The sequence below is a fragment of the Alligator mississippiensis genome, chromosome 1, assembly GCF_030867095.1.
Source record: "Alligator mississippiensis isolate rAllMis1 chromosome 1, rAllMis1, whole genome shotgun sequence".
Taxonomy (NCBI): domain Eukaryota; kingdom Metazoa; phylum Chordata; order Crocodylia; family Alligatoridae; genus Alligator; species Alligator mississippiensis.
The window spans coordinates 116,025,390-116,038,138 of NC_081824.1; the positions used below are offsets into that span (position 1 = coordinate 116,025,390).

Below are 12,749 nucleotides of genomic sequence, written 5' to 3' on the forward strand. Positions count from 1 at the left end.
CTACCTTGTGATTTCCTAACTAAATAATGACTTAAAACCCTTAACATTGATTAAGATTTCATCCTTTTTTGAGAGGGAGTTTTGTGGGATAATATGAAGTTTAAAATAAAAGGTGTAGGGAAAGATAGTACAGTAAGTATTTTGTGTCTTGTACTAAGCTCTGACACCATAAAAATGTAGGAAATATGCAGTTGATTTCCTTAGAAGCAATATCTAGCCTTTTCATAGATGACTAGTAATAATTCAAACTTCCTATTCCCCTAGATTTAGATCTACAAAGGGGATCTGGTCACCTACCTGACACATTATGCATTTAACTTTATTGTTTCAGGTAAACCTTGCTAAGATTCCGGAAACCACTTCTCAACTGCTGCTTAACTCATTAAATACCTAAAATTCTTAGGTACTGTTACACATTGCAGCATCTAACTTCAGGTGGCCTGGCCTCTACCAGAACCCTGCATTAGATACCTCAACTTCCTATACAACACATAGGGACTATCTGACAACACCATCCAACCAGTCCTCACTCTGAGCTGGGAGCCATCTAAATCCACTCTATTTTCTGTAAAGCCTTGTCATGGGATGGGGTCCTTAAGGATGGCCGTGTTCTCCTAAGGCCCCTTGACCATGCCAGTTTGGCCCAATGGGCACCCTCAGTTCTTGCCCACCACATTTTGATGAAAAATATGAAAATAGGGAGGCTGCCTTTAAGTCCTTTTGGACATGGTTTGATGGACTTACTGAACCTCGTGGGTTCCCAGACCCCTTCTGGGTCTCATTTCACAATGAGTGTTTTGGGGGCACCCTAGCCTTATGGGCTATATGCATGGCTCCAACTGCCCCTTTACCATGCCCCAAGCCTCACAGATGGTACTGGCATTGTCTTTACTCGGCCTCATTATAATTCAGCTCCTTGTCCTCACTGGACTCTCTGCAGCCCCTCACTGGCACCATACTCTGCCCTTTTACCATTACCTACCCAGAGCAGAGGTTAGTCAGGCCTCTTTCCCTTGTCATTCTAAGAGGGCTCCTTCCCCCGTAGCTGCCGGCAGAGAATTGCCTCCCTTAGTTTCAGCCTAAAGGCCCTGCCCCTTCCTGCCAGCTGACCAGGTACAGCCAAGGCTGACCAGGTACAGCCAAGGCCCTGCCCCTTCCTGCCAGCTGACCAGGTACAGGTGCTGACTAATTTCCGCTTTATCCGGTTGCCATGGCAACCTGCACCTGGGCTCCTGCCTGGCTCTTTGGGCTCTCCTCAGGCAGTTCCTGCTCTTCTAGGAGCAGGGCACCTTAGTGCCCTGTGACAAGCCTAAACCTGGAGGTATACCATACAGCAATACTAGGCTGGTACTTGGAGAGACTGGAGCAAGCTCCAACACCATCCCCTGATACCAAAACTGCTAATGGGTAGGTTAGTGCAACTCATCTGACTAAGATATATGGTAATGTCCATTGAGTGTAAGTGCAATGGCCAACCAGAGGTAATGCTATCCATGATCTGGTCTTGGCCAAGGGAGATGAACTGGTGTGTGGCTTGAACATTGAGGGTAACCTGGGTGACAGTGACCATGAAATTATCAGTTTCATCATCCACCACAAGGTTGACAAATCAACCAGCAGGATTGAAGTCCTGGACTTCAAGAATGCCGACTTCAACAGGGTTACAGCATTAGTAGGGGAGGCAATGAGGGACCAGGAAGGGAAGGCAAATGGGGTGCACAAAGAGTGGTCATTGCTCAAGGACACAATTCTTGAAGCACAAAAGAACACCGTTCCTGCAAAGAGGAAAGGTAGCAGGAGCGCTGGGAAGCCCTCCTGGCTTAATAGGGACATTGTGGTCCTCTTAAAAAAAGAAAAAAGAGGTATACACACAGGAGAAGCTGGGGACGGTCTTCAAGAAGCACTATACTTTAGTGGCCAGCACTTGTAGGGAAATGATCAGGAAAGCCAAGGCAGCGACTGAGTTTAGGTTAGCCATGGGACTCAAGGACAATAAGAAGTCCTTCTTTAGGTATGTAGGCAGTAGAAGGAAAACAAATGGAAGTGTAAGACCCCTGCTTAACACCTCAGAACAGCTGGTAACAGACATTCAGGAAAAAACTGAGCTCCTGAGTGCCCACTTTGCTTTGGTATTTCACTGGACCATGGGGAAAGTCAAGTGAGATAAGGCTCATAGAGGGTATGCCGGGATTGACATCCTCCCCACTGTGGATGCTGAGTGGGTGCAAAACCAACTAGAAAAACTAGACACTTATAAGTCAGTGGGACTGGACAGACATCACCTGAGAGTGCTGAAGGAGCTGGCTGAGATCATCACGGAACCCCTGGCAAAGCTCTTTCAGAATTTGTGGCACACAGGGGAAATCCCTAATGCTTGGAAGAAGGTGAACATTGTGCCCATCTTTAAGAAGGGGAAGAGGGAGGACCCGGACAACTATAGGCCAACCAGCCTAGCCTCTATCCCAGGAAAAATCCTGGAAAAGCTCATTAAAGAATCTATGTGCAATACGCTCGCAGAAGGTAAGATCCTGAACAACAGCCAGCATGGCTTTGTCATGGGTAGGTCTTGTCTTACCAATCTCATCTCCTTCTACGACCTGGTCTCTTGCCACCTGTACATGGGAGACAAGGTAGACGTTATATACCTAGACTTCCAAAAGACTTTTGATCTAGTATCCCACGATAACCTTGCGGGAAAACTGAAAGATTGTGGGCTCAGCTGCTCGACAATTAAGCAGGTGGGAAACTGACTACAATGTAGGACCCAGAGGGTTCTCATGAATGGATCCATGTCATCTTGGCACGAAGTGGCCAGTGGTGTCCCTCAGGAGTCCGTGCTTGGACCAGTGCTTTTCAACATCTTTATCAATGATTTGGATGGGGGAGTGAAAAGGTCACTGTCCAAGTTCATGGGTGACACCAAGTTATGGGGAAGTGTGGCCATGCCAGAAGATAGGTTGCTGATAAGGGGAAGACCTGGACAGGCTAGAGAGTTGGGCAGACTGGAACCAGATGAAGTTTAACACTTCCAAATGTAAGGTGCTCCATCTGAGGGCAAATAACCCTCAACATACATATAGGCTTGGAGGTGACAGCCTGACCTGCACCACAGCTGAAAGAGACCTAGGGGTAGTGATTGACCGATGCATGAACATGAGATGTCAGTGCAATGAGGTGGCCAGCAGGGAAAACAACATGCTGGCATGCATCAACCGATGCATCTCATGTAAAACTAAGGAAGTGATACTCCCGCTGTACTCAGCACTGGTGAGACCATAGTTGGAGTACTGAGTCCAGTTCTGGGTGCCGCACTTCAATAAGGACGTGGAAAAACTTGCGAGGGTCCAGAAAAGAGCCACCTGTATGATCAGGGACTTGCAAGGCAAGCCATAGGAGGAAAGGCTAAGGGACCTGGACCTCTTTAGCCTCAAGAAGAGAAGGTTGAGAGGGGACTTGATAGCGGCTTATCACTATATCAGAGGAGTGCATCAGGAGCTCAGTGAACAACTATTCACTAGGGCACCCCTGGGGAAGACCAGGACCAATGGATATAAACTCCTAGAAGGCTGCTTCAGGTTTAATACCAGAAAAAAACTCCTTCACAGTCAGGGTGTCCAGACTGTGGAATAAACTCCCTCCAGAGGTGGTGCAGTCACCTACCCTGGAAGTTTTTAAGAGGAGACTGGACAGTTACCTTGCTGGGGTCATTTGACCCCAGTTGTCTTCCTGCCTAGAGATGGGGAGCTGGACCCGATGATCCTGAGACTTTTGGCTTGGACTCATATCATACATGGGACTAAGATCAAGTGTAGTCACTGAACTGGTCTGTTACCCAAACCAAGATGGAAATGATATTGTGTAGTGGAGGGTGCACCCCTGTTCAAATGCACTGCAGATAGGATGCTCTGTGAGAGTTATAATTAGCTTTCCACTGGCTAGCTTCCAGTGGGAGGAACTCAGTTACACACCTTTGTGACAGGCTAGCTGGCAGTGACCTAGCCCAGGGGTTTTGAAAGGGCAAAAGATGATTGGAGGACTTGGGATTCCCTTTGCTCACCAATCAGGCCCCAGAGACTCACACCCCATGCCCCCTGATTGGCCCCTTGGGTCACCTGGAGGGGGATAAAAGGGGCAGCACAGCTGACTCAGGGAAGAGACCAGCAAGGGATCATGAGGAAGGAGCTTCAAAGAGCTGACAAGAGCTGAGCCAGCAGGGTGGGCACAGTTGCCCCAGAAGAGCCTGAAGGAGCGTGACCTGCAGGCAGTAGTTGGACCCTCAGCAGCGTGGCGTGTGGCCGGCAGGAGAGGCTTCCCGCTGGGCTCCAGGATCCCCTATGAGAGGCTGTGGCCAGCAGGAGAGGCTCCTCTGCTCCAGCAAGAATCTGAGCAGCGACCTGAGAGGTTCCCAGCTCAGCTTCCAGCTCCTCCAATTAGAGGCCAGGCAGCTTGACGTGAGGCCGGGGCTCCATGAAGCTCAAGACCCCTAGCAGTTTGGAGTAGTGCCAGCACTGGTGTCTGTGTGGCAGCATTTCTGCCTACCATGTGGGAGATTTGATTTCAAGTCCCAGCTTTGGTGACTTGGGGTGAGTGAGCTAATGAGAAGCAAATCTTCTTGCAGTGGAAAGGGGCCATTGTGTTTTTCCCCCTTTCTCCCCTTCCAGGTACTTAGGCCCTATATTTCCTTGTCCTTTGACATTTTGTATTTTGTGCCTTTTTATATTTCCCCAACCAGTTTTGTTTGCTCTGCTGTTTGTGTTTTATATTTTGTTAACCCTGTCTTTTGTCAATGATTGTAAGTGTCTAACCTTTGTTGAATCCTGCCCCTTGGGGCATTGTAGTGTCCACTATACCCCCTGATTATGCCTGTTATGTTCCCAGTATTGTTCCTTCATTAGACGGTACATGGTTAAGCCCCCAGTGGTGGTCTGGCTCTGCTCTGTAGGGGGAGGAGAGTCCCTACACCTCCCACAGAGCTTGTGCACCTGCTTTGATCCCTTCAATTGGAAAGGGGGTACCTTTTGGAGTACCGCCTGGGTTACACCTACTTTATGGAAATGGGAGCTCCCTAGCTTCCTTCTGTGGCCATTGGCTAGGGGTAAGTGAAATTTGGAGGCATATGAACCCCAAGCATCCGGGCATATGCCTGCATGTAAGATGCCTGCCAATGGATCCGGGAGTGTCTGAAGCCTCAGGGTGAAAAGTCTGGGGTAAATGATACTTGCCGGTTGTAGCACCATATATGGTGTTTGAACAATTGAGTTTGGCTTAATCGAAAGGATTTAGAACTAATTTGGCTAATTTGATCTGGAATATGAAAACATTATCAAAATTTACAAAAAGGGGGGGCGCATCTACGTATGCAATTAATGTGCATGAATAAACCCCAGAACTTACTGCTTTGGACTGTTTTGCTCCTGGGTGCACCATTTGAACATGTGCCCGGGTGCAAAATCTCCGGAGCATATTTCTCCATAGTTTATTCATGTCTAGCACATGGAATCTGTTGGATTAGCTCAGGCTGGCAGGGGACCTGTGGGGTGGGGAGGGGTCAGCCTACCAGCATAGGGCTGCTCCATCAGGACTTCGCGTGCTGTGAAGTGGCTGGCTGAGGCACAAGGATGCTTTAGTGCAGGGCTAGCCAGTAGGCAACCCCTGTGTTGAAGCATCCTCATGCCCCAATCAGGTTTTTCATAGCACTTGGGGCATTTTTACATGTGCTCCATGGTGGCATGGGGGGGCCTTTAATTAGAGTGGCTCTTGGGATCCACTCAAAGCACCTACAGTGATTAATTGAGTCTGCTCCAATTAATTAGGCATCGGATACGTACGGTGTTTAATTGAGTCTTCTCCAATTAATCAGGGAGCAGGCATCAGGCACATTTATAGGTACCCCTGGTACCCTCTTGGAGCACCCAGCCCAGGGCTGCTCTGATGCTCTATGTGCTGTGAAAGGGCTGCGTAAGGCATGAGGGTGCTTCAACATAGGGACTGCCTGCTGACGCAGCTGGGGCAGTGTCTATATGCATGCTGCTGGGCACAAAAAAACTCTTCAAGTTCTTTACAGGTTCTAATCTGTAACAAACATTTAGCTTCATGAGCCCTAATAGGGGCACATGTGTAGACACGGCAGTGTTTACAGAGCAGTTAATTAGTCAATGGTGCAGCAAACATCTTGTGTAGATGTGCCCTGTTTGTACTGTGTATAAACAGGTGCCAAAGTGCTACTTAAAAGTGTATTTGTGGAGTAATTTGCAGCAACTTCAAAAAAGGTAAAATGCATCAATTCCAGATGAATGAAGTCTATGGGTACTATATGCAAATTGCTACACCTATGTTTATTTCAAGGTCAGGTTTTCTGAATGTGTTCCTCACTTCCATACACTCAAGGAGAGTAGAGTCTGGCAGGAAGGAGAAGGAGAAAGAGCTTCAGAGGGAAGAAGGGGTGGGGGCGGGCAGAAGTCAAATGGGCTACCTGACACCCCAGATTTATTTTTTTATGATGTAGCAGTAAGAGGGAGACAAGTTCAAGACAGACCTCCAATCATTTGATTATAAACCTGGAAAATTACATCAGATTTATAAATTTTCTCTATATATAGAATCTAATTATGGGGGGGGGTCATCTTGTAATCAGGGTTGTCTTATATTCAAGTAAATTCAGTAAATTAGAATGCTCCATCTGGTTCTTTTCATTAGAAAGAAAGAGTTGCAGATGGCCACTGGGCCACTCGTGCCTATAGAACTGGCAACTGAGAGGTGGAGGAGGCACTCTCTCACTGCTTCTGTCCTCTGTCTTTGCCCTCCCATCAACTTCTTCCTTTTCAGTTTCCTCATCCTTTCCTGCAAACTGAAACCTTAAGAAAACCAGGTAAGAATCTAAAATGAGCTGTCAGGTAGTTCTTTCTAACCTTCATAATTTTATAATCACCTGGCCCCCTTCTGAGCCACACTCAGAAAAGTAGTAGTTTCCCTTTGTTGTTCCAGTACAGCTTGTTCCTTAGGCGAACATAGACAGTAGTTTGCCTTTGCTTTATAAATATAATACATTTAGTAACACTTTTTTTTAATTGCCAAGTGCCATATTTGTGTCTGTCATCCTCTCTTATTGCCATGACAATAGTGCAACAGGAAGCTAAGCAAACAGGTGCCAGTCCTGCTGGTAAAATGGCAGAAATCTTTTAAATAATATACCCTCAGCACTGAAACCTTGCAAATCTGTGTTATCATCAGCATTATTTAAAAGATGGCACGAATAGTGACATCTGGGAGCCAATTCATCATTTAATTAAATTATCCTGTAATGAAATCTTCCATAATGAGATTAATTTTAATTATTAATTAGGAGCTGACATGGGCACAAGCAACCATAAATAATAAATGAGAGCTGCGTCTGCTCTATTTCTAAGAAAGGACCTACTTTGCCGCAGCAGTGCTTTTTATGAAGGTATGCTGCATTTTTGCACTTCCATAATCTATGTTGCTGAGTTGCTTTTAATTTCAGAGTATAAAGACAGGCTATTGAGAGGCTATTAATCAATGTAATATATGTCCCATATAAGTTATAACTGTGGATTTAATTCAGTGGTTTAATAGTAACTTTTCCTTTTTTCAGAAAGTAACTTTTCTATGAATTTGGCAGTAAGTTTTAATTTATTATATGTAAATTAATTAATTACATATAAAGCATTGTATATAAACTTCATATAAGAGAGAGATACTGGTGTTGTTATTTTTTTATCATATTCATTCCCATAAAATGTTTGAGGCACTTTCCAAAGGAGAAAAACAATAACCTTGCCTTTTCATACTCAAAGGTACCCCTAAATTTTGCTAGAATTTCTATATTAATGGACGTTGTGTGTCAGTATGTGCACCATAAAGGCTGAGGGTAGCTGTAGAAAAGTTCTCTGAGAAGCAGTGATGATACCGAATAAATAAGCCATTTTGGATACCAGCCGTAGACCTTCAGTGAGCTTTAAGCTTCTACTTTGAGTGAGGTGAGCCCCTTTGCCTTTAGCAGCATTAATTAAAACTGACTGGAACTTGCTAAACTTAAACTGGCGCAAGGAAACTGAAGTTGATTATTGGCTATTCACGGTTCTGTTATTACTTTAGCTTTTTATGGTACGCACATTACCTCTCAGCTGTACCTCATTTCAACAGCTGTCATTCATTTTCTTTTCAGCATCCTAAAAAAAGATTTGGATTCCCCTCATTTGTTGTTGTTGGAATTAATTTACATCAGAAAGCATCATGAGAATAAAGTTATAAGAAGAGTTATTTATATTCAAGCAATGAATCTTAGAGCATCTAAATGTTCCCATGGGATTGTTATTCTTGTCTGTTGCACCTAGTTTGTGCCATAGTGAGCCCCACATTTGGACCTCATTAAATTGAGAGGCACAACTGTACTGATAAGCAGATTGCTCACTGTTCAAGGACTTCATTCCTTTTTCAGTGACCATCAAAAGCTTCATTAAATGTCCTGTCCATTTTCAAAAGTGCTATGTATTGTTTTCTTTTGGGCCTGCTTACAAATTTTCTCTGTGTGCAATTTGAGTGGAGGCATCACCCTTGTAGGGAGGGAAATTGCTGCTTTCTCACATTTCAGGAGCTTGGGAGATGGAAAGGGAAGAATGTAGACAATTCTTAGAAGTTTAGATCATGGCTCTATGAAAGTCAACAAGAATTTTGCCTTTGACTTCAGTGGAATCAGAATTTCACTTTTGGTGCCCAGTCACACAGAGGTATGTCTCTTGTCCAGCCAGATTGCTATACAACCAGCACCTGATCAAATTCTCTGGTAACAGAGGACTTGCCTAGCTAACATTTCAAATCTTAACCTAGAATAAAGTGTTATATTGCTCAAAGTGGATCAGCATTCCCTTCCCCAAGTGATTAGAGGGGATGGAAGACCCTAGTACTACCTTACTGTGGTTGATTTATTCTTCCTCCCCCTCACTCCCATGGCAACAGAAGAACAGTGCTGTTTAGAAACTCTGGGCTGAAATTATTCACATGACCATTTTTTCCAGCATTGGAAGGGTTTATTTGCTGTTCTGCTATGCTCGCCAGGTTGTTATTACTTAGATCACAAGAATTTAGAGGGTTAGGCAAGCAATTTCCTCAGTCACTTCTCTCTACCAAATCCATTTGGACTGAAGTTTTTTGTGGATGAGACTCTCACTCAGAATTTGCAAAGAATTGCCCAATGGAGTTTCCAGGTGCTAGTGTAATAAGACAATTAATAATGTTGTTCAAGAAAAAACTGTCTTTTTAAAACACTGATTAAACCATTACAAGCAAATCATTCCTCCTAAGCAAAATTGCAATATTTTAAAAAAGTAAACACTGAAGACATGAAAAAAATTAATATGTACTGAGACTGAGAAACTTTAATCTTAGTACTATTTTTCCTTTTTAAATCTGAATTTAACTTCATTTTACTATAATCTCTCAATTTTTATATATGTCTGGCATAAAATATATACAACAGTATATAAAACTTAATAGATACCTTATGCTAACAAGTGGCTTGTTGTTGCAAGGCATAAACAAAGAGTCACATTAAGCCGGATGAAGTTCATTTTATAGCCCGCAATTTATAATGAGGTTATAATTGCTTATAATATCAAGGTCAAAACTAATGATGGCTCTCTAAGGTTTACCCAGAAATAAACTCAATGGATACTTTGCCTCCTGTTTGATGTATTAACGGAGCAGTTCAGTATTTTTTTTTCTGATCAATCATTAGAAAGTTAAAGAAGAAATAAAATGAAATGGCACACAGAAGGGGATTAGAATGAGGGGAGGCCTTTAGCAACAGAGACCCTGGTGAAGCACAGTCAGGGTGGTCGGTGGGATTTTTCAAATACATCCTAGGACATATTCTCAATAATCTAGGAAATGCTACTCATGGAAAAATATCTCCTTATGAATAACATAAGAAGAAAAACCCTGACCTATTACTAAGACTGGAATATCCTGCTACAGCTTTTCTAATGCTAAAGAGGAGGAATTCTAACCACAAGTTCTGTTAAATTGCAGGATGGATCTGGCAGAGTAGAATTGTTCTGCTATAAATTGTGTTAGTAATAAGGTTTACTGGGCCACACTTGACTATGTTCCCGCATCTATGTGCATTGCATAGAAAGCTAAAGCTGACTGTGTTCCCTAAGGGTCTATTCCAAAGCTCATTGAAGTCTACAGGAGTTTTTCAACTGGCTTTAGTGCTTCGGATCAAGCTGAACACTTTAATTCTGGACTGGAAATGTTTAAAGAAGAGTTACTTTATTTTATATTAAAATATAGGTAGATGTGTTCAAAGCATCTGTTAATTAAATCCCATATAGAATATTTTATTCAGTTGTTTTAAGAAAAACTGCTATGGTCCTCTTTATTACCCAGTCAAAAAATAAAATAAAAATCCCTTTGGCATGGTAGCCTGGCAGACACGAAGAATTCTGCTTTCTTTCCATTTCTTTCTTCTCCTGCCCCGCTTCTCCCCCAAAGCCCCATCTGTTGATCCAGTTCATTATGAGCTTTTTGCAAAGACTTGGTGTTCTGTGGATATATTTTAAAAATTTGCTTTTCTATCCAGTTCATCCCAGATGCATTCAGTAGATGACAGATATGAGGGCAATACTGACCATTTTATAGGTTTAACAGGCTGTCCCATTCTTTCTACAAATACTTGTTAGGGTCTGGACAAATGTTTAGTATCAAAGTTAAGTTGCAAAATTAAACCTTGGCCAATTGGACACAGTATTGCTGGAAGAACACACCTCAGAAGAGTACTGTGATAATTCTCTTTGCACTGAACAGCTGTAATTTTGTGCAGATCCCTAATTGCATTGGCTGGCAGTCAAAACAGTCCCCAGACCATTAGGTTAACATGTCTTTAACTGCTAGGAAGCGTCTGTTCCCCACAATTTGTAGGCGGATATAAACCCTGCTGTTGTTAAACTCTATTTGGATTTCTCCCTTTGTAACTTTTTCCAGGTTCAAAAGTCCAGATTGGCTCTCTTAAGGAGTTTAAAGTAGTCAGCTATTTTTGAAGCTGTCTTTACAGTAGGCTTATCACCCTGGCCTATTGATCCTCTTTTGATCTGATTATGCCTCCAGTTATTTTATATTTGGTTTACCTATATTTGTTTCACGTGGACTAGGTATTAGCTGGCCTAATGACATCTAAATTAAGGTAACTAACATGCAAATAAATTGTAAGCTTTAACTGTACTCAGTGTAGATTTCCTTAGACTTTCACCAACTTCTTGTTAAGTATATATGCATGAATAGAATGGGATCTAATCTGAATTAATGTACATATCAATGTGTCAAAAGAAGGTATAGGTCAAGAGAGTGGGTGCACAGCATTTTTGCACTTGACTTGTTCTTTAAAAAAAGGTCCTTCCTAGACCTGAGATTAAAGAAACTCTAGGATAGACAGTTTGATACCAGTGAAGTAATCAGAAAAGTTGACTAGTAAAATTGGACAAGAAAATAATAATACTCCCCCAAATACTGAATTTTACATTAATGAAAATAAAATAAATTGAGGTGATCAGAGCAAGTAGATGGTGAGCAAGCCATTTTAAACAAAGGGGATACAAATCCTACTATTTGCTTAGTTTACAAATCCATTCGTAAACTGCCTGTGAAAGCATATTCATATTTGAAGTCATGGAAGGAGTGGAATTTATTGGAGAACTTTTTTCACTTAAAATCTCTGCTTGTTGAGTTCAGCACACATTCCTTGATAAATGCTGCATGCATAGGGAAATTAATCCAAAATATCCAGTATCCTCAGACAGGACAAGTTGATTTTAAATAAACCAACTGAAAAGCAGAAAATCTTGATTTAAATAATTTATTTTAATGTTGGTTTGAAATGATACTTTTTAAATTTCCTAAAAAAACAAAGTGCATTCTCATTTGTAAACATACTGTTTTACAAGTAAATATAGGTTATAAATGTAATTGGGTACTTCTTGCTAACTAGAGTCTGCACTGTGTACATTTTTAAAGGAATTATATAAGTCAACAAAGATTTTTTTCAGATACTTAATTTTCATATTTATTTGTTCAAATATTGGATTACATTAAGAACTGCATCATCTATCATTTTCCATTGCAAAGCGATAAATTTTTACTCATGATTTGTATTGGTCAGGATTTGGCTGTAAATTGGAATTTAATTGAAATGCACATAAACATATTTATTAACATAGCCTAAATATGTTGGATATGCAGACGAATACATTAAAAAAATATTTGCATGTAAACCTAACTGATTTATTAAATAAAGGAAGTGTTAGTTGCAGCTTGTAAATGGAAAAAAAAATTCTGGTTACAGTGGGCCAGATTTTTTAAAATATATGCATACCTAAAGATGTGATTAGAGTGTAGAAATTAGCTGTGTGAAGTTCGTAAATACATTATATTCCTGATTCTGATTTATTTCACTGTGGATTAGATACCTAACTTACCTAAAAATATTAAAACATTTAATTAGATGTTTGTCTATATATTTGTGTGCCAGCACACCTTTAAAAATATGACCTCTCTCATACAGGTCTTTAGAACTAGCAGATCTCAACCTCTCACATCTCTTTTTTTCCCCCCCACAGAATGGAAGAAGAAAAAAAACTTTCATGCTTTTTTCAACTCCTTATTGGTTTCTCAATTTTGAATTAATTAATTAGTAGACTTTTTTTTTCTGTACATTCTTTCAAAACTCAAATGAAAAC

The 12,749-nt window shown here is 41.7% G+C and overlaps 1 protein-coding gene across 14 annotated transcripts in view; it reads left to right on the forward strand.

Annotated features, from left to right (window-relative positions):
• The window catches only part of EYA4 (EYA transcriptional coactivator and phosphatase 4), a 250,965-nt gene that overhangs the window by 76,883 nt on the left and 161,333 nt on the right, over nt 1–12,749 (forward strand). The window lies entirely within an intron of this gene.